At 43.4% G+C, this 23,595-nt stretch overlaps 1 protein-coding gene across 1 annotated transcript in view; it reads left to right on the top strand.

Annotated features, from left to right (window-relative positions):
- The window catches only part of sgip1b (SH3GL interacting endocytic adaptor 1b), a 92,957-nt gene that overhangs the window by 25,490 nt on the left and 43,872 nt on the right, over positions 1-23,595 (top strand). The window lies entirely within an intron of this gene.

The raw sequence follows: 23,595 nt of genomic DNA, 5'->3' as shown, positions 1-23,595 counted from the left end.
CTTTTCCCCTTGAGATATGTATAGGAGTCAGGATGCGGTTAAACATTTAAATGACAATGCAACGTCACATTTATGTAATAACTGTACTGTACAACACGTCGTATGGTATACATTTCCATTTAACAGATACTTACTTAGAGTATTAGTTACTTTAGTAGTCCTCCCCCCTAAAATGTAATGGTACATTCCAGGTCGTTTCATTCAGCTCTCTCCTCAAGCTTCACACTGCACTGTAACTGCTAAGAAACTATTGTATGAATGGAAATACTCAAGCCAAATATAAAAACAACCTTTCTTTCTAAATTATCATCTATAAACGTCGAATATGTAATTCTAATCTGAATAGCACGAAAGGGTGTTTTTTATTTGTTTAAAAGTATTGCTTTTCTGATACCCATGCAGGCCTACATGAATAGTTCAGTGTCCTGTTCAGTATTGTGGTTAGATTGTCCGTTCTGAGACTGTGTGGAGGCCAGGGTTCAATCCCCGGCTGAGTCATATCACCAAAGTCTATAAAAAAGGTACCCAACCCAATGCCTTCCTGCTTGCATGGAATCAAGGGTTGGATTGGGGTCGGGGGATAGGTCCCTGTCTGCGTCATGTCCAGGGGGTGTACTTCTACACATCACATCATGTCCAGGGGATGTGCTTCTACACATCATGGCCAGGGGATGTGCTTCTACACATCATGGCCAGGGGATGTGCTTGTACATCAAGCTGCTTCACGCTATACAGAAACGGAACATAGGCTGCAGGGGAACCGTTGGTTCCAAGGCTACTATACTTACTAATAAGTAGCCAAAGTATTCTCTGCCACTGTATATCTGCCTTGTATTACTGTGCTGTGAATATCACAATAAGATAACATAATCTTAATCAACTAGATAGGCAGATCCATATATAGCTGTTCTATCTGTAATGTAGTCTATCTAGCTAGATAGATACCTGATGAAGGTCTGTTAACCGAAACATTGTTCTATAAATAGCATTTGCATACAGTAAGTGACGACAGTGTGCAGGCACTAGTAAAGCATTAAAATACCATGGCAGGTAGTGTTTTTTTTTGTAAAGCAACCAAGTGCCATACAGTAACAATTATAATAGCATAATACATAGTAGCAATAAGGTAGTATATGGCAAAAATTGAAGTAACAATAATGATACAATATATAGGCTGAGAGAATGATTCTAGAGTTTTGCCACTGTGGACAGGGTGTGAACAGTCTCATATATTTGGCATGTATTTGGCAAGCATGTGTTGTTCTTGTTGAGCTTGTCAGACATGTTCAACTGCAAAAATGCCTGATTGAGCGCCACACAGATTCGGTCTGACGTCTCCCACATGAGCAGTGGTTCTCAAACATTTTCCTGTCAAGGACCACCATTTGATACGTGTCATGGACCCCAATTTGAAAATACTTTTTAAGAGAGTCTGACATAAGAGAATATTTTTGTTAACATAATTCTACAACTCTCTGTATTAGGTGGGGAGATTACAATGGGGAGAATGAAACCTCACTAGGCAGTCTGGGCTAACACCAGGAAGAGTATAGCTGCTGTCATGTACAGCAAGCTAATGGGGATCTAATAAATAAATCAAATCAAATCTAGTATAAGTATAAGATAGGTATTGTTAAACCTCAGTCCTTGGACCCTACTTTTAGAACCACTGCTCCTGAGGATTCTGTCAAGTGTCAACGGCAGGTGTGTTATATAGGAGAACAACGAAACGCTGAATCTAAGATGAGTCATCATGTCTCTCCTTAGTCTCCTACTCATACAGCCATTACAATTATCTTCATACGGTTAGGGATGGACTTTGAGCTGAAATAAAAGCCTGGGTACCGAGGCTTTTATAGGGATGGACTAACGCACATGCTGTTTTCCAGTCTAGACACAGAACTGCATTGTGTTGTAGTTTAAACAGCCACGGTCCCTTCCTCCAGCTGAGGTTAGGGTCTGCATGCGGGAAGAGTGAAACAAGGCCTGCATGGTCAGAGGTCCCTCTCTGTTGGTGTCCAGGCGTTTATGGACCACCCCCACCACACACACACACACACACACACACACACACACACACACACACACACATACATTTGACCCGTGGACAGCAAGGCACGCCGAGGCAGGGACATAATTGCCTCCAGCATTCCTTTTTCCCATCAGTAAGATGACTCTTCGCTCTGTCCAGCCAGGGCCTAAAAAGGAACTGTCTGAAGTGGCAGTCTCAACAGAGCATGGAACCCCTGCAGGGTCCCCACACCAGGACCCCACTTTAAGAATCACTGCTTAGAGTTATAGACCCATAAGGGTCTATAAAAGCCTATCAGATGCACATCTCGTATACAATTTGTAATTGTGCCTCCCTTGTTACTGAGGCAGGATATTTTAGGAAATGATGCAGACTATACAGAGAAAAGAAACGATGTGAATAAAAAAGTTTATAATAGGGTTGAATATACAGAAAATAAAAGTTGAATAAATTAGTGACCAAAGATACAGTACATTCATGCAACAGAAGGATGAATACGTTAACAACCTAGTATAGTATAAAAGCTCAGTGGCCTTGTGGTTCCAGTGTTCATCCCTGAGACTGGGAGATCAAGGTTCAATCCTTTGTACAGTACGTACAGTATGTTCAAGGATGTATCTAGCATTTTAGTATACATAAAACCTGATTTACAGTATGCAGTACATAGAACTCACCTCTTCAGACTCCACCTTAGCCCTAGCCTTGACGACCTTGCAGGCGTATGCAAAGGCTAAAATATTAGATGGCATGTTATGTAGGCAGATGCCAGGTCATTGTTAATCTGGAATTCATTTATAATTATAATTTATAGTTTCAATATACGGATATTCTACTGTTAGACGGTTGATAGGTTCTTGATTTACTGATCCAAGATGACTATTTCTATGCATTTGATGTGCTGTTCTTGCTTACTGTAAATCGCTCTGGATTAAGAGCGTCTGCTAAATGCCTAAATTGTAATAGAATATGGGCCAACGTAATGTCTAAAAATACTCTACTGTACTTACTTACTTTGCAACTATTGGCATTGTGGTTGTCCTGCATTTGCAGACACACTGCGATCTCTGCCTACGATACACACGGGACATCAAAATAGGTAGTTGCTATTTTGCAATTTTTACTGTTTTTGAATTTAAAATAACTTTTGACAAATGTTCACAAAATAGGGATGCCAATGTGGTATACATAAAAACATTTTATTTAAATTGTGATATTATCTAACATAAATAAAGAAATGCATGTAAATCATTAATTCAGTCTGACCAGAATAAGGAATAAAACATTCCTGGGGCTGATAAAAGTGAATGAGCAGAGTGGGAGATATCGTAAGCAGAGGCATGGAGTTTCTCCCATTTCCCCAGCAAATAAGCCTATCTCACAGAATTTCCCCACCCCCCTTAATACGCCCCCTTTCGGGGTTAGTGGTGATAGCGTGACGTCACTCCATAGACGCTTCATGTTAACAGAGGTAATTTAAGAAGTCTACAACTTTTGTTTTCTCAAGGTAAGGTTTGTTCTATCTGTTCGAGCTGATTTACCATATTGTTTGCTTCATAATAATATTGGTCTGTCACATTTTTACATTAGAAAATGTACTTAGATTCTCCAGAGAAAAAAACGTGTAAATGCTCATGTTAAAGTCACCACTATTTACCGGAAGTGGGCGTGAAAAACGGGCTGTGAGATAGGCCTATTGATCCTGCCTCCATTATGCCCACTGCTCTGGAAACCAATCCTGTCACCACCCCAATATGAAGGACCGCCTAAAAACTTTGGATTGGTTCTGCAATACAGTTGCTTTTTACTCTTAATTGTTTCCACACAGTTGACAAACAACAGCTGGAAGATTGTACTGTTTCTCTATGTGAGTGAAGCGTTTAGACTTGTATGAGTCTAGCATTGTTGGAGAAACAAATGGGGCACACAACAACCAGACATCAACCAACCACATAATCACAAGGCCCCTGGCTCGATTCTGACTGGACCTAAAGTTGCATGTCCTCGATCCCTATACTCTCAGCACTCAACTCTTTTCTATCTACTGTCACTTGTCAGGTGTGAATCAGCAATGATGTGGGTTAGGCGGTTATCCTCTTCCCAGATTTGTCAGTATGAGGTCTGCAGACACACACAGATGACACACATTTTGTCATTTAGTGTTGAAGTGTGGCTCTCTTTCTCCTATAGAACTAAATGTTCTTCATCTCTTCTGCAAATGACCACCAACTTGTGGAACTTCACCAAGGGAAGGATAAATGGCATGGAAATGGTGGCCTGAGCATGAGACAGGTGTGTGTGTGTGTGTGTGTGTGTGTGTGTGTGTGTGTGTGTGTGTGTGTGTGTGTGTGTGTGTGTGTGTGTGTGTGTGTGTGTGTGTGTGTGTGTGTGTGTGTGTGTGTGTGTGTGTGTGTGTGTGTGTGTGTGTGTGTGTGTGTGTGTGTGTGTGTGTGTGTGTGTGTGTGTGTGCGTGCGTGCGTGCGTGCGTGCGTGCGTGCGTGCGTGCGTGCGTGCGCGCGCGCGCGCGCGCGCGCGCGCGCGCTTGTGAACACATGCTGGCAAATGCACGTAATGCCATGTGCGAATGAGCCCCTGCATGCTTTTAATGGGCTCCTGCTCGTAGAAGCCTTCCAGCCTGTCAGGGCATGTCAACTGGCTGCTGCCCATCCCCCATGGTGTCAGTAAGTGCACAGAATGTGCCCCCTTGACCTCTGTGTCTGACCCCTGGGACACTGTTCACTGCCACCACCCTCTGCCAACACAACGGTGTCAGGACTCTTTAAGTGTGGGTGTTGCACGACTGAGTTGAAAATACGTCGTTCTTAGTACTGGTTTGCAACGTGAGGAGACCCCAGGGGTCATGGCGGGGATCCCAGGGAGTCCTCAGGTAAATGATTGATAGTTAGGAGCAGAGCCACAGAGTATAGACAGAGTTGCGACATTGAGGGGGCAGAAAACAGCCCGGTCACGTGGTTGTGTACTCTCACAAGCCCATAGACTCCAATACATTCTGTAAACTTCCGGTGCCCCTATTCGCCAATAGAAGTCTATGTAGAAGAGCCGCCATTGGACTGGCCCCATGAAGTGAATGGAGTTGCTCTTAGGACGAACCAAATGGACCCTTATGGGTCTGTAATTCTCAGAGTGTAAAAATTTACCCAAATGGACCTGTAGGGATTGATTCGGGTCCCTATCAAATGGGGGACTGTCGCCTAAGCGACAGTCCCCCATTTGATAGGGACCCGAATTGTGCCATGCATTAGGCCCTAATGCATAGCTCACTTGGGGATCTTGATATTGAAAAGTTTGAGAATCACTGGTATAAACTAGCCTTTTGTTGTAATGTGCATGGGCCTTAGTCTCAGGGTTGCATGTACCCGCAGGAGAGAGGTATCCAACGATGTCTGAACTACAATAAAGATTATAGTGCATCTAATGCGCCGTCTGTTTCAAATAACATTCTTGACTTTGTCAACCAGTGTCCTCCTACCCTGACTACACCGTTATTTGCACGTGTGTGTGTGTGTGTGTGTATGTGCGGACATGTGCGTGCGTGAGTGCGTGTGTGATGGTCAGGGTGTGAGAGGGTTGACTGGCAGGATAAACCTTTAGGCTCTGCTCCCCAGATCGAGGCAGCCCTGATGGGATCAGCGAAGGCTAATCGTGGGATTAATGGCATGGCCTGATACTGCAAGCCCACCAGCTGCCTGCTATAGTAGCTGACGTGACTCATCCCGATATCCACTGCAAGAAGAACCACACACACTTCTGTAGGGCTGCTGCAACTATCGATTATTTCCTTAGCGATTATTCCATAGACTATGTTTTCGATTAAATGAGCACTTCACACATTTTCAACCTATCTCCATATAATTGGTCCTTACTAACGCCCATTATAAGATGTCACCAGTTCCGTCTATAGACCGATTCAGAAACGGGTCTCCTGGTCGCAGCGAACGCATTTCCTGTAGGCGGAGACGACATATCTGCGGTGTAAACTTGCAGGTCTTCTACTACATTGAATGGTAGAGTGACTGATGTTAGTCTGCTCAAACGTTACTCTTTTACCTGGTTTTTACTAACACTAACTTTACAAAGATGGCCAGAACATCGGGATGAACCTGTGTAATTTATGGCTGCTCCAACAGTAGTGGCAACATTGTTATGGAGGTTTCAGAACTTTACTTAGCCCACCAACGAGACGACAGTGAGTAGACGGAAATTGTGTCATCTTCAAATGAGCATTAGTGAGGACCAATTATATAAAGATACGGTTGAAAATGGGTGAAGTTAACATTTTTAACAGGGTCTTGGCTTCTCCATTTTCATGAAATCCTGGGATCGTGTGTGTGTTTGCTTGTGTGTCGGAGCATGTGCGCAGATTTGCCTGTTGATCCACATTGTCATAAGCATCTATATCAGTGGTTCTCAAGCATTTTCATGGCGTGGACGTCTAAATGTATATGTATTATAGGCCACAGAGACCCCCATTATGCCAGGCACCCTCGTTTTTCAGGCTCACGATGAGTTGCATCCGTTGCAACACATTAACTATTTTAACTATAGCTGAAGCATAAAATAGGGTTAAAGTGGTTAAACTGTTTTGCTGCTGACCCCCTGGAACCCCCTCTAGTGGGGTTCCACTTTGAGAGCCCCATGTACTACTATATGATAAACAGACATGCTGTTAGTAGCTTAACCACTTGAATCCCTGGGGGGGAACATTCGCCCAAAATAGCAGATCCACAAGCTCACATGTGATTAAACATGTAAGCGTTATTAAATACTTAGACATACAACGGTGTCATGCAAAAATATTATGCTACAAGTTGAGAGCTTGTAGATTGGTTGCCTTAACAATTTTCTTTTTTTAAAAGACATTCCCAAAATACGGTTTGATTATTAAAAGGTCATTGTATTACATTATTGATTAAAGATTATTTTGTGTAATCGGTTAATTTGAGTAGTTCCATTAACTGTTGCACCCCTACAGTGCTGCACTGTATGTTAGGACAAGCAGTGAAAATTGGCGGGTATACATTTCAAATCCGCAGGCATGTTGATCCCAGCTGAAACTAGGTAATGTTTACACTATGGATTACTGTGTCAAGATAAGTTGAGCGGGTTCAAATGAGTCAATCGGTGTCACTATTCCATGTGAAGTCTAGTAGGCCTATGTCCTTGTTAAAAAAGACACATTTGCCAAGTAAAACCCTTTAGAATTAAGAATTAAGTACTTTTGCACACCTACAGAGAAGGACAGGTAATGAACTGGTAGAAGAAAGGGGATGTTTCGACCGAAACGTTGTATTTTTACCAATACATATTTGTAAGTGAAGACAGTGTGGGACTTTCCCTTTCTTCTAGAATTAAGCAGCAACATGCAAGTGTGGTAATGTCAGCAACATAACAATAATAAAGATAAAGATATAATAAAAAGACAAAGATAAATAAGCCCCATGAGGAATTTCTATAGCAGCAATAAGGGTGGGTGGGGAGCTTAGTGTCTGGATTTATAGAATGCGCAATAAGGCATAACCATGTATACAGATGCATTTGTATATTGTGCAATATCGGTTTGAGCAATCTGTACAGCAATACAGTCCCAGCTCCAACTACATTGTAAACAATTATACTGGTCTTCCTGTTGTTGTTTAACCACTGTAACCCTTGTGTACCTATTTTGGGACAATGTCAATTTCCAAAACATTTAAAAAAATGTTAGAACATATTTTTTCAAAAATAGTCACTCTACAAGCACACAAAGAGTCACAATGAGCTTGTAGACCGGCTGTTTGCAAACAGGTTTGAACATTTTTCTAAATAGGACTTAAGTGTAGTTGATCTAAATACTGACAATCAATATTTGATTCTGCAGAAAAAGAAATCTCCTTCTGAAGTTCCGGTCTAGTATTTGCTTAGGCTTTCTTTGATATCAGTGTGAAGGAACGGCTTTTATCAATTGGGCGGTACTCCAATTCTTCCTGTGCCTGTGTAGTGCCCGTTTTTGTTTTTGAAAGAAGAGATTTGATTAGAAAATGACGTACATAGTGAAATCGCGGCAGAGATTAGGTGACTTTGCCAACTAAACGTTGGTGTCTGTGTCATCATCTTGCATCTTAAAGCCCGGGGGGTGGGGTAGGGGAGGGGAGGTGGGGGGCTATGTTGGAGACTCACGTCTCTCAAATCTGCTGTACTGCAGCATGCTGCTATTCGCAGCCATTGAAGAGATGCATAATGGTCTTGGCAGGGAACCCAGCATTCACCATAGACAGACTGTGGGGTTTCCCTGATCGGCGGCCAGAACCAGCACACAAAGCATGCAACGGTCCTGCCAGAGGCAACTCGACTGCGGGCAGAGTGTAGGACGGCTATGGTCTGGCCCCCAGGACCCTGCTATTGTGGATATGTAAGTGGGGACAGCGTCTGAACGGCCCTGAGTTGGAACAGAGAACCTTGGATGACCAAAACTATGAGCTTCAAATAGCTGGGCCCTGGGAAACATAGCTTGTTCTTTTAAGGAGGTCACGGAGGAGCCAAAAAGAGGGAGAAAGCGGAAAACCGATGTTTGGTGGAGGGAATGTCAAATTGGAGGCTACTGTAACTATAGACATCAGCAAAAGCAACATATCGTTCACGCAAATGCTCCACTTTCTCCGCTTGCCTCAGTCCCGTGGTTCTCTGTGTTATTTTAACTCTAAGAGTGTACAAATGGAACCGAATCCACCCGTAAGGGTCCATTTGTAGTCTCATTTGTACTCTCAGAGTTACAGACCCATAAGGGCTCCATCCATCACTATCAATCATTTAGCCAGGAGACCCCCTGGAACCCTCTCAAGGACCCCTGGGGGTCCCAAGACCCCACTTTAAGAACCAGTAATCTAGATCAGTAGTTTTCAAAGTGGGGTCTAGGGAGTTCCCCCACCCACCCCTTTTTCCCCTCACTGTAAGTGTAAATGTTAGTTTTTTTCCCCTTTTATGATTTCCTGTTTTTGGCTATATATAAGAGTATATTTGTACGTCTCTAATTGTTATGATGAATTGAACATGGTGGTCCCTATTGTAAACAAGTGTAATACTTTATGATGTCGTCCACAGTTAACAGTTTTGTATTGAGTTGTGCTTGAAATGTACTGTAATTCTCCAATCTGTTAATTGGAGAATTAAGTTCCAAACAAACCCTGTAACGGCCTTACGTTTTTTCAAAGGTTTTCGATAATATCAAAATCTTTTGAAAGTAGCATCACGTTGTGAGCTTGTAGCTTTTTGTAATAACCACATCCACAAAGTAACTTGTAACTAAAGTTGTCAAATAATTGCAGTGGAGTAGAATTTCCCTCTGAGATGTAGTGGAGTAGTAAGCATAAAGTACTGAAAAATTGGCATACTCAAGTAAAGTGTACAAGTGCTTCAGAAATATAGTTATAATAATATACTTATTTGGTTTCTACCCCTGTCTCTCTGTCCCGGGTCATCACTCAGCAGCCCCCCCCCCCCCCCCCCCCCCCCCCCACCCCCACCCAGTCCAGCACTCATCGTGTGTCACCCCATCCTGCCGGGGCCTTATCTAACTTTACAGGGGTGACAAGTGAGGCAGTCGTGGCATGCTGCCCCCATAACATTTACCAGACGAGTGTCTTAAGTTATGCTGAAGAGGATGATCCAGTGGTGTCAATGGCCTCTGTTTCTCAAGAGGCCTGCCCTGCTCTCCGCTGAGTAAAGCTGAAAAGATATACCTGTGTACAGTATAGAGGGCAAGTGAATGGCACATCGCGTGGCAAAGCAACAGGCAAAGTAAGTTTAACATTGTTTAATGTTGTTTATGCAATCAGATAGGACTTTTCTGTTTGGATGCATAACTTCCGGGTTTGATGATGATGTCACACGCATACCCTCTATAGTATGTGCAGTATAATCAGTACTGTATGTATGCAGTATGCACATATGAGATATGTTATATACAGTATATTTATTAGATATATTCAGATCGTATAGTTGTTCAGCACATTCATGATTTATCTGTAATTTGAACACCAAAAATCCCCCCCTCACCCAACCCCCATAAATGGAAACAAGTCACAAGTGAATATTCATGTGCTCACTTAATCGTAATAACATGAGCATTAATGTAGAGAGAGCTAATAGTTCTTCTCGGTGGTGGTATGACCGAATAGGCTTACATTATGGAAAAGGTGAACACACTCATGTTGAAATCATGCAGCCAACCTGCACATCGGAATCAGCTGATACTGTGTGATGTAACTGGTGGTGCACTATGGGTATTTTACAGAGAGGAGTCATGTGAGGCACGGGGCAAAGGCTCCGTGTGGCTCCCAGTTCAGTGGATTCAACCACTTAAACCCTCTTATTCTCAGTGAAACGGACCTGAGTTGCAACTGTACTTGGCACGCTCTTTTATCACTCTACACACACCAAAGAATTGCCCCAACTAGCAGATCTACCGTGGCAATGCAATGCGCTGTGAGCTTGTGGATCTGCTATTTTTGGGCGAATGTTCCCACCAGGGAAAGTGGTTAAGCCACTAACTGCATGTCTGTTCATCCTATAGTAGTACAGGTTTTCAAACTGGGGTCCGGAGACTCCCAGGGGTCCTTGAGGTTGTTCCAGGCTGTCCCCATACAGCAACATGAGGAACAGTTTAACCACTTTGACCCTGTTTATACTTCACTTATTCTAAAATAGTTGATCTACAATCTCACAATGTGTTACAGCCGATGCTATTAAAAATCTGCCATTTTTTAAGCATAAATGTGGAACCTCTTTTATGAGGGTCCCTGGCATATGGGGGGCATGCGGCCTTTGGGGGTCCACAACGTGAAAATGTTTGAGAACCACTGATACTGATATAGTAAATGCCCATGCAATGTGAATCAACAGGCACATCTGCTCAGACACACACACACACACACACACACACACACACACACACACACACACACACACACACACACACACACAATCCCAGGCTTTCACACAGAGAAAAATGGAGAAGCCAAGACCCCTTCTTAAATTCTTACCCGTCCATAATATAAAGGCACAATGCTGTGTGCGTTGCTCCGCGGCTATCACATCAGCACTATAACTCTATTAGGCACAGCTCCAGGACACACTAGGCAACCCGTATCCCACAATGGCACCATTGTCAGCCAGGATAGCAGCCTTTGTGGGCCATGCTACAGGATTTATGCCCCTCCTCCCATGTTGTGACCTTCACCTCTGACCCCGGCTGCCATCTCACACGCTCCGGGGAAACATGCGAGGCTCTGTGTCTTTTCCTTCAGGTCCTAAACCCTCCTCTACACTGACCCAGAGAGCGGTGCTAAGTGGCTTCTCTCTGCCGCCTTGGCCGGTGTGTGGGGATGAGTCACGTTTACAGCTGCAACTATCCATTATTTTCTTAGCGATTATTCTGTCAATTACTTTTTCGATGAATTGAATAATCAAGGAGCATGTTAAAAAGTGTATGTATATGCGTAATTGCGTATACATATAGCAACAAATCGATTAAGCACTTAAGCCATACTTTGTTTTGTTTATACATTGTGAAAAACTGAAGATATAAGTACATATAAGCCCACAACACGTCGCAATGTAATAGGATATGAATCAACTTAAGCCCTATGCGTTAATTTGTCGCAAGGACAATAGCAGATCTACAAGCCCACAACACGTGTTGTGGGCATCGTGCTGTTCATTGATTGTCAATAGGTTATTCAATTAAATTATCGTTTTCTTAAAAATAAAAATCTAATAAATCTGACGGGGTGCAAAAACTGTTGCACCCTTATTCAGATTAGTGTTGGGAAACCGAGAGAGGGAGGGTGAGGGTGAGGGTGGTGGGGGGTGGTGAGAGGGTGGGGGGGTGGCGGTGAGGGGCGGTTGGACTGACTGACCCTTTGAAAAGGTCAGTTGGAAGGCATGAGAGGAGTGTAGCTTCCCTAAATGAGCCTTTTCTCTCTGCTTTCTCCCCCCTGGCCAGGCCAGAGACTGTGTGCACTTATTTATGAGTGTGTGGGAGAAACCCACCAGGCTTTGTTCAGCAGAGAACGGCCAGGCCAAGCCAGGCTGGGCCGAGGTGCCTGGCATAGGTTTTGGTTCTGTCTCATTTTATTCTGTGTGTGTATGTAATGTATATGTGTACTTTATGTACATTTGTGTGCACACGTGTGTGTGTGTGTGTGTGTGTGTGTGTGTGTGTGTGTGTGTGTGTGTGTGTGTGTGTGTGTGTGTGTGTGTGTGTGTGTGTGTGTGTGTGTGTGTGTGTGTGTGTGTGTGTGTGTGTGTGTGTGTGTGTGTGTGTGTGTGTGTGTGTGTGTGTGTGTGCCCCTGTGTGTGTGTGTGTGTGTGTGTGTGTGTGTGCATACACGCATGCATTCGTGCACACGCACGCACACACACTATTAAGTACCCTTCCCAGAGCTGGGAGGACGGTGAAGAGCACTCTGTTGCGAGGCAGATTTTGAAAATGAGGTGTGCTCCGCACAATAGCTGTCAGCAGTTTGATAGATGCATCTCAATACCCCCCCCCCCCCCCCCACACCACCACCACCACCGCCACCACCACCTTTGAAACTTCCACTAACCAAGGGTCCGAGGCATTCTTCTCAACAGGCACAGCTCCAATTACACCATTTTTCTCTACTTTTCTTACAGCACAGATATGAGTCAGTCCAGCATGTGACATTTTTTCTTTCGTGATCATGACAGTCGAGAGGATAAATGTGGTTTTTGCCACCTCTGCGTTGTATGGGGTTACCGTTTCACGCCATCGAATCACCCTGCGAGTGTGACACGCACCCGTTTTCCCCTGACAAAGTTAAATTAAGCTTGAATTTCACGCTGAAGTCAAATGGTCATGATGTCATGGTTTGAGGACAGAATGACACGGTTTGTCTGTTGACTGAGAAGGCCTATTCTTGCATGTTTGGGTGGGAGCGCAGCACATAATTGCAGAGCGGGATAGCATGAGGGGATGGGGGGAGGGAAAGACTTAGCACGCAACATGAGTTTTGGCCCACAGTTGCCGGCACTGGTGCCAAACTTGTCCAGAGGGCTGCTGTGTGTGTGTCTGTGTGCTTGGGTCGGTTCTGCTCTGCCTAGAGGCTTGCGCTGTTCCAAGAAACATCTTTCATTTGCACACGCTGAATGGCTAAGGGGAACCCAAGGCAGTTTGGATAGGATACGGATCCGTCTTTATGGACTTTTAGAGGACCTTGGGTGGTTGCTTGGCAGGCTTCCTAGTTGTGTGTGTGTGTGTGTGTGTGTGTGTGTGTGTGTGTGTGTGTGTGTGTGTGTGTGTGTGTGTGTGTGTGTGTGTGTGTGTGTGTGTGTGTGTGTGTGTGTGTGTGTGTGTGTGTGTGTGTGTGTGTGTGTGTGTGTGTGTGTGTCATATATAGTATGTGTGAATCTGCAGCCATGTGCACATACATCTGTGTGCACAATGCACATGCATGCATGTGCACTGTATATGCAGGCACATAATGAGACTGCGGCTCTCTAACTCTCATGCGCCAAATCCTCATGCAATCTCCTCCCCAATAAAAGCCATCGCACTAGAGAAGAGTTATTAGGGAGTCAAACGGGCGACTAATGAGGCGCAACTGAAATACTGTACATGTGTTTTGTCCACTGTGGATTACACTCTGATCCAGAGATTCAACAGTAAAAGACAGAATGGAAAGCTGTGTTAGTCTTTTCATATCCTCGCTGTCGGGCAGAAACCTTGTATCTCCATATTTTAACTTACGTAAATGAATGCCCTGTGGACATAATACACAGTCTCACACAAGTAGCAAAAATAGCCGATCTATAAGCTCACAACCTGTCGCATCACGACGTGAAAAATATGTGAAAGTGAAAGTGGTTAAGTCTGTCTGTGGGTTTTATAAATATAAATATTGAACAATCAATAAAAAGTATTAACAAGAGCTTGACTGATTCACTTTCCCCATTTCCTGGAAAGTAACAGTTTTGGACATACAAGGTTTCCCGTCCAACAGCGTGGATATCGTCTCCGTGGGAGGTGGGAGACATTAGAGTGGGTGGTGTGATGGGGTTTCTGGGGAGGGGACTGCTCAACTGCCATCCAGATGGAGGACCAAGCCCTGTGCATTTAGGCAGATCCTGTGGGATAACCTTGCAAAGACAGATTGACATTTTGCTGACAAAATAAACCACTCATGAACCCCCGCCCCCCCCCCCCCCCCCCCCCCACACACACACACACACCCCCCCTCCCCTCCCGCACACACACCCTCACCCACACACGCACACACACACACACACACACACACACACACACACACACACACACACACACACACACACACACACACACACACACACACACACACACACACACACAAATACTATAAGTGGTATTTGCTTACAGAGGTCTTAAGGAAGTTAGTCCAGCATGTGTGAGGCAGCCAGCGAGCTGCCATAACAATAAGAGGATTGCACAAAAGGAATCTAGGATTACACAACTCCAGCACAAACAATGGCGGCTTCGGTGACCTGTGTGAAGACAATCCTGAGCGGTTAGGTGAACCCTAGGCAGTTCGGATAGGATCTATTATGTATAATCACATACTAATTACATACTAATTTATTATCAGACTTCCCTGTGCCACTTCCTAACCCCAGTGTACTCAAACCCAGTACTTGAGTCAAAGTATAGATACTCCTGGTCAAATATTGCTCAACTGCAAGTGAAAGTTGCTCTTTCAAATGTGTACTTAGTCTGGAGTAGGCCTACAGTAGGCCTACAGTAGGCCTACAGTAGTAGGCCTAGGCCTACTGTAGGCGTACTGTAGGCCGCTCTTAATCCAGAGCGATTTACAAAGTATTCAAATGTCCAAATTACAAAGTACATTTTCCTTTTAATATCAATGCGTTGCTAAATTGAGAAATGTGACTATTTTCACACAAATTTCCCCAAAATATATATTAATATATTATTTACATAATATTATAGTTAAAAAAATGTATCTACTTTTTTCCCTTACTAGAAATGTTGTGGAGTCAAAAGTACAATTTGTCTTTGAAATGTTATAGAGTGAAAGTCCTGAAAATACTCAATAATTGTACTTAACCAAGTGCAGTACTCTGTTACTGTCCATCCATCAACCCACATCTACTCCTTAATACACCAAAGTAAAGCTCACGTCATGCTGCAGATAATGATGCTAACTAAACCCGCCAAGGTTCAATCAAGAGATTCGTGATTCAACCTTGAGCAGTCTGGAGAGCATTATCTGCACCATGACGTGAGCTTTAGTTTGTTGCATTAACTTGGCCTTGGGTTAGGACAATGGTCCTCAAACCTTTTCATGTCAAGGACCCCCAAATGAATATGCATTTGAAAATAATGTTCTGCCAGGGACCACCACACAAGATTTGTGTTGTCAAAATGTGTGTGTGGCCTTTCTGTGTGGAGTTTGCATATTCTATAGATGTTGTGAGCTATTTTACAAATCCAATGTATAGGGTTAAAGTGGTTAAACATATTTTGATGCTATCTTAACTGATTTTGAATCTCCTCAAGGACCCGTGTTCCCGGAACCCACTTTGAAGGGACACAACTTTGATAATAAATTAGTATGTAATTATACTTTTACAAAATTATTATACTCTTAGTCGCTATTTTGAGGGTGTTCCTGCCTACCTATCTCCCTATATAGGTTACTCTAAACGGATTATGAAAACCTAACAAACATTATCTGACATTCCTGAGCTAAATATAAATTTAAATAATCAAGAGACACACTGCTCTACCCTGTATGTGGAAATCTCTAACCTTCACAATTGTGTGCATGAAATTGCCTGTGATTTATGACAGCAAAATTGCATGGCATTTATTATTATATCTTGTACTGATCCAGCATGTTCCAAAATAGAGATTGCATCCATTGGCATAATGCCTGAAGCAAAAATAACTGCCTTTTTCCCCACAGACCACTTTTACCATTTCACTATGGCGTCAATTTTGGGTGCCAGTAATTCTTTTGAGAGATTAGTATATCATAAAAGTGCTGATGGCAAATGTATGGAAACTGTCAGATTGACCCCAGAATATGATGGACATACCTAATGTATCTCATTTGATCGTCGTGACCTATGGTAATCATTATGCCTGTAGCTATTTCATGGAAGAAGTGTTTTATGTCTTTTTGGGTAGCATGAGAGTCTCACATTAATCCGTTCATCAAGGCGATCATCCCAGATTTGGAGAACTTGGCAAAAATTACCCCCTTTTTTCCTGCAGCCTCTGATCAATGTTATCTAGATACCGGTTGTGTAACCTTTTTAATTTCAAGGACTGGTTTGCATTATTAGGGCCACAGACTGATAAGATGTTCATCTTTGGGACCCCAATCTCTACGGTAAAATCCTCAGTGTTATTTTATCGCTGGGAGTGATTCAAAGGGAACTAAATGCACCTGAACCCTCTCAAGGAAACGTGGGGGTTCCCTGAACCCCACGTTGGTGCACGATTAATCTCTGGGTTGGGACCCAGACTTTGAGATCTGTATTGGGTCGCAGAATATTTTACAGCAGATCAGAATGGCAATGCAATTAAACAACATACTGCAATGGATCATTTCTATGTTTTTAAACAGAATTGTATAAATGAGCATCGCGCCTGTCACAGACATGCGCAGAACAAGTTCAGTCAGGAAACCTCAGTGCAGTCGCTGCCGGCCGTTAATTGGGCCGCCTCAGCATCACGCTCTCATCCACATGATTCACGCCAAACACACACACACTCCATCTTCATACCGGCTACATAAACTGGAAGGTTTGCACTCTTCCTCCTGCTTGCTTGCCTGCTGCTGCTATATCTGCTGCGCTGCTGTATACAAATCTTGCTGTTCACCCTCCTCCACCCCAGCTACCACCTGTCATTTTTGGATCTACTGTTGATCTACCTATGAGACTGATGCGCTTGATCTTAGTACCTAAAAATCAGATCCAATTCATCGCCAAACCATAATAAACATATCATTTATATTTAATATATCCATTCTTGAGTTGTCCTGACTGAATTACAGTGCATGTTATTTATTGGTATGTGTTACATGCCTTACATGTTACGTGTACCTTTAAGCCTTTTTTGGCTTAAGTTGTCCAAATTCTTTTTCCCTTTTTTATTTCTTAGCTTTTAAGAATTAACAACTAATCACAGTCACAACCCCAATTTTCTTTATTTATTGTCAACTGATTATCACTGGCTTATGAGACATTATGGATCTCTATTTTGAAGTAATTTCTGAATATGTGTGCGCACTGCTGCACCTCTGATCTAGATTCTAGATGTTCATTCCTTCCTCCCGGCACCTGATGAGTCGCCCCACCCTGGACGATGGAGTGCATTATGTGGCTATAGGTCAACGGCTTGTTAAGCCTGTATGACCACCTCTTTCTTTCACAATGTGCGTCAGAGAACGTTAGCCTTTGTCAACACGGGATATGTCCCCAGGTAAACGCTTGCCGGCCTACGTCTGCCGTAAATGCTGGGAAGTTGTAACGTAATAGGTTGATCCATGAGACGGAAAGAGACAAGACGGGGGAGAGACGGAGAATGAAAGAGACTGGCAGGCTGATGAGCAGACAGACAGACAGACAGACAGGCACTCGGGGAGGCACTCGGGGAGACCGACAGGCACTCGGGGAGACCGACAGGCACTCGGGGAGACAGACAGGCACTCGGGGAGACAGACAGGCACTCGGGGAGACAGACAGGCACTCGGGGAGACAGACAGGCACTCGGGGAGACAGACAGGCACTCAGGGAGGCAGACAACACACAACAGTAGTGACGAAGGAATCCTCGACCTCATTGCATGCTCATGAGGATAGTTTATGTTTCGTGTCTAACCCCTTTCAGTATGATTACACCCATCACGCTCAAATTCATGTTCCCCACAAGGATGCTTGCCTGGGCTATTTCTGTAAAGGCTGCCGCTTGGGCTTGTCCCTACCGGTTAGGGACTTGATCCAACTCTCTCACTCTCAGTCTCCACTCTCCATCACTAACTCTCTCTCTCCCCCAAACTCTCTCTCTCTCTCTCTCTCTCTCTCTCTCTCTCTCTCTCTCTCTCTCGGCCTCTCTACCACCATAGCCACATTGCCACACTCGCTTTTCCATGGCCTCTCATTCCCGGCTGCTTTGCAAAAACCAAGTAAACGAACGACACAATCCGGAAATAGGATTCCAAGCAGGAGACGGTGGGAAGGAAAATCCCTCGATTAGTGCTGGGGGAGGAGGTGGAGGAGGAGGGTGGGAGAGCGAATGTCATAACCTGGCCGCACTTCAGACCAGGACATCTCCACACGAAGAGACATGTTTCCTAAACCAAGACAGCATGTTGACAAACCCTTCATGCACCTCACTGTCTAAATCAAGCTTGTTTTGATTTTCAAGATGCACTCCAAACCCTGTCACTACCCACCCTTCAAGAGAGAAAAAGCACAGTGGGTGTAGAGATTCTGCACTGGGCCTTATTGATTCCCCCTTCAGAACTTGGCTGCTCCTCACCAGAACCCAAATATCCAATCGGCAAACCACTCGACTCCAGATCCCCAAAATGAAAAACAAAACATACATTAAATTCACCCATCCCGTTCCTCACAAGTCTGTTAGCCACTTAAAAGTAAGTGATTTTTGTTGTGGAACTTATATAGTCTGATATTACTCATTGCTATAGACTCTATAGCAATGAGTAATATCAGACTATATAGAGTGTTTGTTCAGTCATGTCTCTCCAGCTCTTTATTAAACAGAAAAATCTGTTTTCTACACCGTGAAAAACGGTGTAGAAAGCGACTGTACCTTTATGCCAAAGTTTCTCTTTTTTAATTTATGATGTCTAACGTGCTCTGAGAGGTTGTGTTGACAAAATGGACACATGTGTTGGATGGTTTGGTGGCATGGCATTAGGGGTTAACTTATCTTTAGCCTGCAGGGGTCAAGGGTCACTTTTACAAGAGGGACAGATGTCTGTGAGGATCTTGGAGCAGAGGAGAGGCATGCAAGGCCTCTCCTCTGGAAGAAGTACGCAGATTCTTTACTAAAGTAAAAGTAGTAAAATCCCAGTGTAGAAATACTCTTTTTACAAGTAAAAGTCACGTGTTCAATATATTACTAGAGTAAAAGTTCAAAGATATTGGCATTAAAAAGAAATATCCATATAAAGTACCTAAAGTAATAGTACTCATTCTGCAGTTTTCAAACATTTCAAAAAAATTAAACAAGGTTTAAAAAAGTTGAAATTAAAATCACAATGTTGTGAGCTTATTCGAATAGTATAATGTCGGGCTTAATTGGTTAATGTATGTTTTGTAATAATAATCGAAATCTGCAAAGCAACTTGTAACTAAAGTTGGCAAACAACTGTAGTAGATTAAATAGTAAATATTTGCGAGTATATTTATGAAGTATTGACTAAAGTAAAAATAACTCAAAAATGTACTTGAATAAATGTACTTTCAGTGGTGTAAAGTACATTTAATCAAGTACTCCATTTTCTGTACTTTTACTTGTACTCCACTACATCTCAGGCAAATATAACATTTTTACTCCACTACAATTATTTGAAAACTTTAGTCACTACTAGTTACTTTGTAGATTTATTTCCCACTTAAGCCATATACATTTCGGCCGTTTAAAAATAGCCGATCGACAAGCTCACAATGCGACTCATTGTGAAAAATTCAAAAGATTTGCATACATTTTATACATTTGAAAACTTGTGAAACTGGGCATTCTGCATAATGAGTACTTTTACTTTTGTACTAACTGTATTTTGAATTCTGGACTACTTGCGACAGAGTATTTCTACATTGCAGTATTGATACTTTTACTTCTTCCACCACTGGTACTTAGTTACTTTAGTTACTACTACCACCAAGACGCTGTGTTATGGTCAGGCTGGGAGCGTTGGCTTGGAGCTGGACGGGAGAGTGATGGGGCATGGGGTGAAGAGCGTTGGCTTGGAGCTGGACTGGAGAGTGATGGGGCATGGGGTGAAGAGCGTTGGCTTGGAGCTGGACTGGAGAGTGATGGGGCATGGGGTGAAGAGCGTTGGCTTGGAGCTGGACTGGAGAGTGATGGGGCATGGGGTGAAGACAGCGGATGTGCTGGCAAGGTTAACAGCGGGGGGTCAGAACTAGGACTGAGGGTTAGGGTTAGGGTTATCGGGACACCTCTGCACAGCTGCCAATCAATCACCATCCCGCCACAGCCAGGACCCTTGACCCTGAGACGGCTTTAAATAGGGAGCTGGTGGAGACAGAAAGCGAGAGGGCAAAACAGAGGGAGACAATGGTCTTTGTTCGGACTGCAGGCAAATCTGATTCGTTTCTCAAATCTGATCTTTGGGACTGACTATCCACACTGCTGCAAGTGGTCAGATCCTTTTTTGAGGGGCAGTAGCCCCTCCTATATACAGGTTTAATGTTTGTGTTTAGTTCAATGTTTGTTTTAAAAACGCCATTGACAACATTAAATGCCATTAACAATAAAGAGAATTTAATGTTTGTTTTGACACCCGTTTGTTTTACATCATCATTACATCACCTAATCATTGAATCATTGAATTCCCTCCTCGATGTTGTAATAAGAGCGCCCCTCACTTCACACGGGTGTGATTTTTTCTTTTTTTATTCAGACATCGTTGAACTATCTGCATTGGTTGCTGTGCCAGTGGGGACAATGTAACAACATAGGCGTGAGTAATGCTTAATTTATGCTTTGTTGTATGACAGAATGAATGTGTCATTCGCTAACAAAAATGGCTGATGTACAAGTTCACAATTCATTACAATGTGATGTTGTTGTGAGCCTGATTTGCTGATTTGCTATTTAGTTTAGCTATTTTCACTGAGGTATTTTCATCAAACTGTTGTCGGTGAGCGACACCATTGTACGACAAAGTATAAATCAGGCTTCGGTGTCGGAGCATCCTGACTGAGAAACATCTTTAGAAATCTGAATGCGGTTCAAATCGGATTAGCTAAAGTCAGTTTCAATGTGTTTTTTCACTGTTCAGGCTTGATCTGATTCCAATCTGGATAGGCCAAAAAACTGATTTGGGCTGCCAATCTGAACATAACTCACTGGTTCTTAACAGTGGGATTTAGGGACCCCCAGGGGTCCTTGAAGGGGTTTCAGCCAGGGGGTCCACAGCAAAATGAGGAACAGTTTAAAGACTTAAATCTATAAGTTCACAGCTCATCGAGATGCAATTTGTTGTGAGTATAATAAATAAAATAATCTTGGCAGGTTTTGATAAATGTTGATTAATGTTGACAAATCGTCCTCGACATGAAAATGTTTGAGAAACACTGGCTTAAACTCTTCCAGGAGAACAAATTAGTCTCTCAGTCAGAATGAGAGCTCTCCCTCTATGATTTAACCCTGACAGAGGAGCCTGAGCGTGTATTCACCAGGCTTCTCATCACAGAGGTAATGATGCTGTGTCACTGGTCAATTCATATATAATTAAGCTTCACTATGATTTAGGGCGAAAAAAGAAAGAGGGGGGAAGAAACAGAGATACAGTGTTCCAGCTTTGGTGCAGCTGGCAGAGGTTGAAAACTCTATCTCCCTGTTCTAAAGCACTTAATGAACATCATCTGCATGGCAATCGCTGCTTTCTTAACAATTCCTTCACACTGTTCCAGTGCGGGACAGCAAACACGCTGTGTGTCGAGTTTTCTTTACAAGCACAGGAAAGCCTGCGTGAGTACATTTTGACTATAACAGTCAGTAACATGAGAGGGGGAACCACACAACCACTAAATCAGTAAAATGGGAGCCCAGAGTCACTGTAATTTGGGAGAGAGCTGGTTAACCACTCCTCATAATGGATGGTGTTTCTGTTTAGCCTAAGGCGTTGGAGCTGAGGTCATATGCAAACAAGGCAGAGCCTCCTAGGCCATGGCTTATAGAAGATGTTTGATTCTTGACCTACAGCAGCCACCCTGTCGTTATTCTGCAGGAGTTGCCTCTCTATTTCTTTCTCCGTCTGTTTTCAGTAAATGGTAAATGGTAAATGGTGCATTTATATAGCGCCTTTATCCAAGGCGCTTTACATAGATTGTGCATTACATTCACCCATTCAAACACACATTCATACACCGATTGCAGCGGAAGCCATGCAAGGTACCAACCAGCACATCGGGAGCAATTTGGGGTTCAGTGTCTTGCCCAAGGACACTTCGACATGTAGACAGGAGGAGCCGGGATTCGAACCGCCGACCCATGGATCATTGGACAACCTGCTCTACCTCTTGAGCCACAGTCGCCCCAGAGCCAGAGACTCAGGTCCTCTGACATTTAAATTTCAAGGAGTGCTCAAATGGAACCAAATGATGGTTGGTTCCATATGTGCAGAGTGCAGACCTATAATGGTTACAGACCAACAAGGGTCCATTTGGAACCCCCTCAAGGAAAGATCGAGGGTCCTGGACCCAGTACCACTGATCTACAGTACATCTGAACACATGCATGTGGGCTACCACACATCGACGGCAAAACGCACGCACGCACGCACGCACGCACGCACGCCCGCCCGCCCGCCCGCCCGCCCGCACGCACGCACGCACGCACACACACACACACACACACACACACACACACACACACACACACACACACACACACACACACACACACACACACACACACACACACACACACACACACACACACACACACACACACACACAGTCTATATTGTTGTCACCTCACTGCCTCTGCAGTCTGTCTGTTGTAAATTACATTCTGTGACTGTCTCTTTAAAGAATTACCTCATTCTCTGATTCTTTTTTTTCTTCCTTCTTACCACATTTCTCTGTTCAGCTTTTTCTGCCCAGAGACAATTGGATAATTCATTTGAGTGTCACACTGCCACCTTCTGGTCCACATTGATGCTACTATCAGAGAGTTTTGTGTCTCCCAGATCTGATAATGGAAGGTTTTTCTGTCAATGGCAGCTTCTGCTTGAGGTCCGCTACCATTCTGAAGCAATGCCGGCTTGCATACCATCTATATGCCAGTTTTGTTGGGCATAGAATGCTAATTATTGACTTGCACGTCACCTACTGTAGGCCTACTGTATTCATCAAGCATGACATTTTCCAACCTGTACATATTTTGGGCATATCATTACAGGCATCAAATGTATGCCTTTTTCACAATTTGTTAAACATTTAATGTTAAAATGCATTGTGAAAAAGCCATATCTAGATCTATAGATCTCTCTATTTTTGCTTGTTGTCGTGTGACAAAGTAATAGTGCTTAAGTGATTCATTGGGGAAAATGCACAGACAATAATAATGAGAAAGTGCTGTGCTTTCATTTTCACCCTGTTCAGGCTTTGAGGAGATAGGATGTTGTATGTACTGATGCCATCTAGTGGTTAGGATCTGGGGATGTTTCATGGTGTTTTAATTAACCCGCAGTTACATTCACCAATCCAGATCTCTGATGGTTGTAAGGTCTCTGGCATCTATCGTGACAAAAAGTGCAGAACATCGAG

This window comes from Electrona antarctica (genome assembly GCF_951216825.1).
Source record: "Electrona antarctica genome assembly, chromosome: 19".
Lineage (NCBI taxonomy): Eukaryota > Metazoa > Chordata > Actinopteri > Myctophiformes > Myctophidae > Electrona > Electrona antarctica.
Note: the sequence above shows the minus strand (reverse complement) of the source record. Positions and strands in the feature narration are given on the sequence as shown.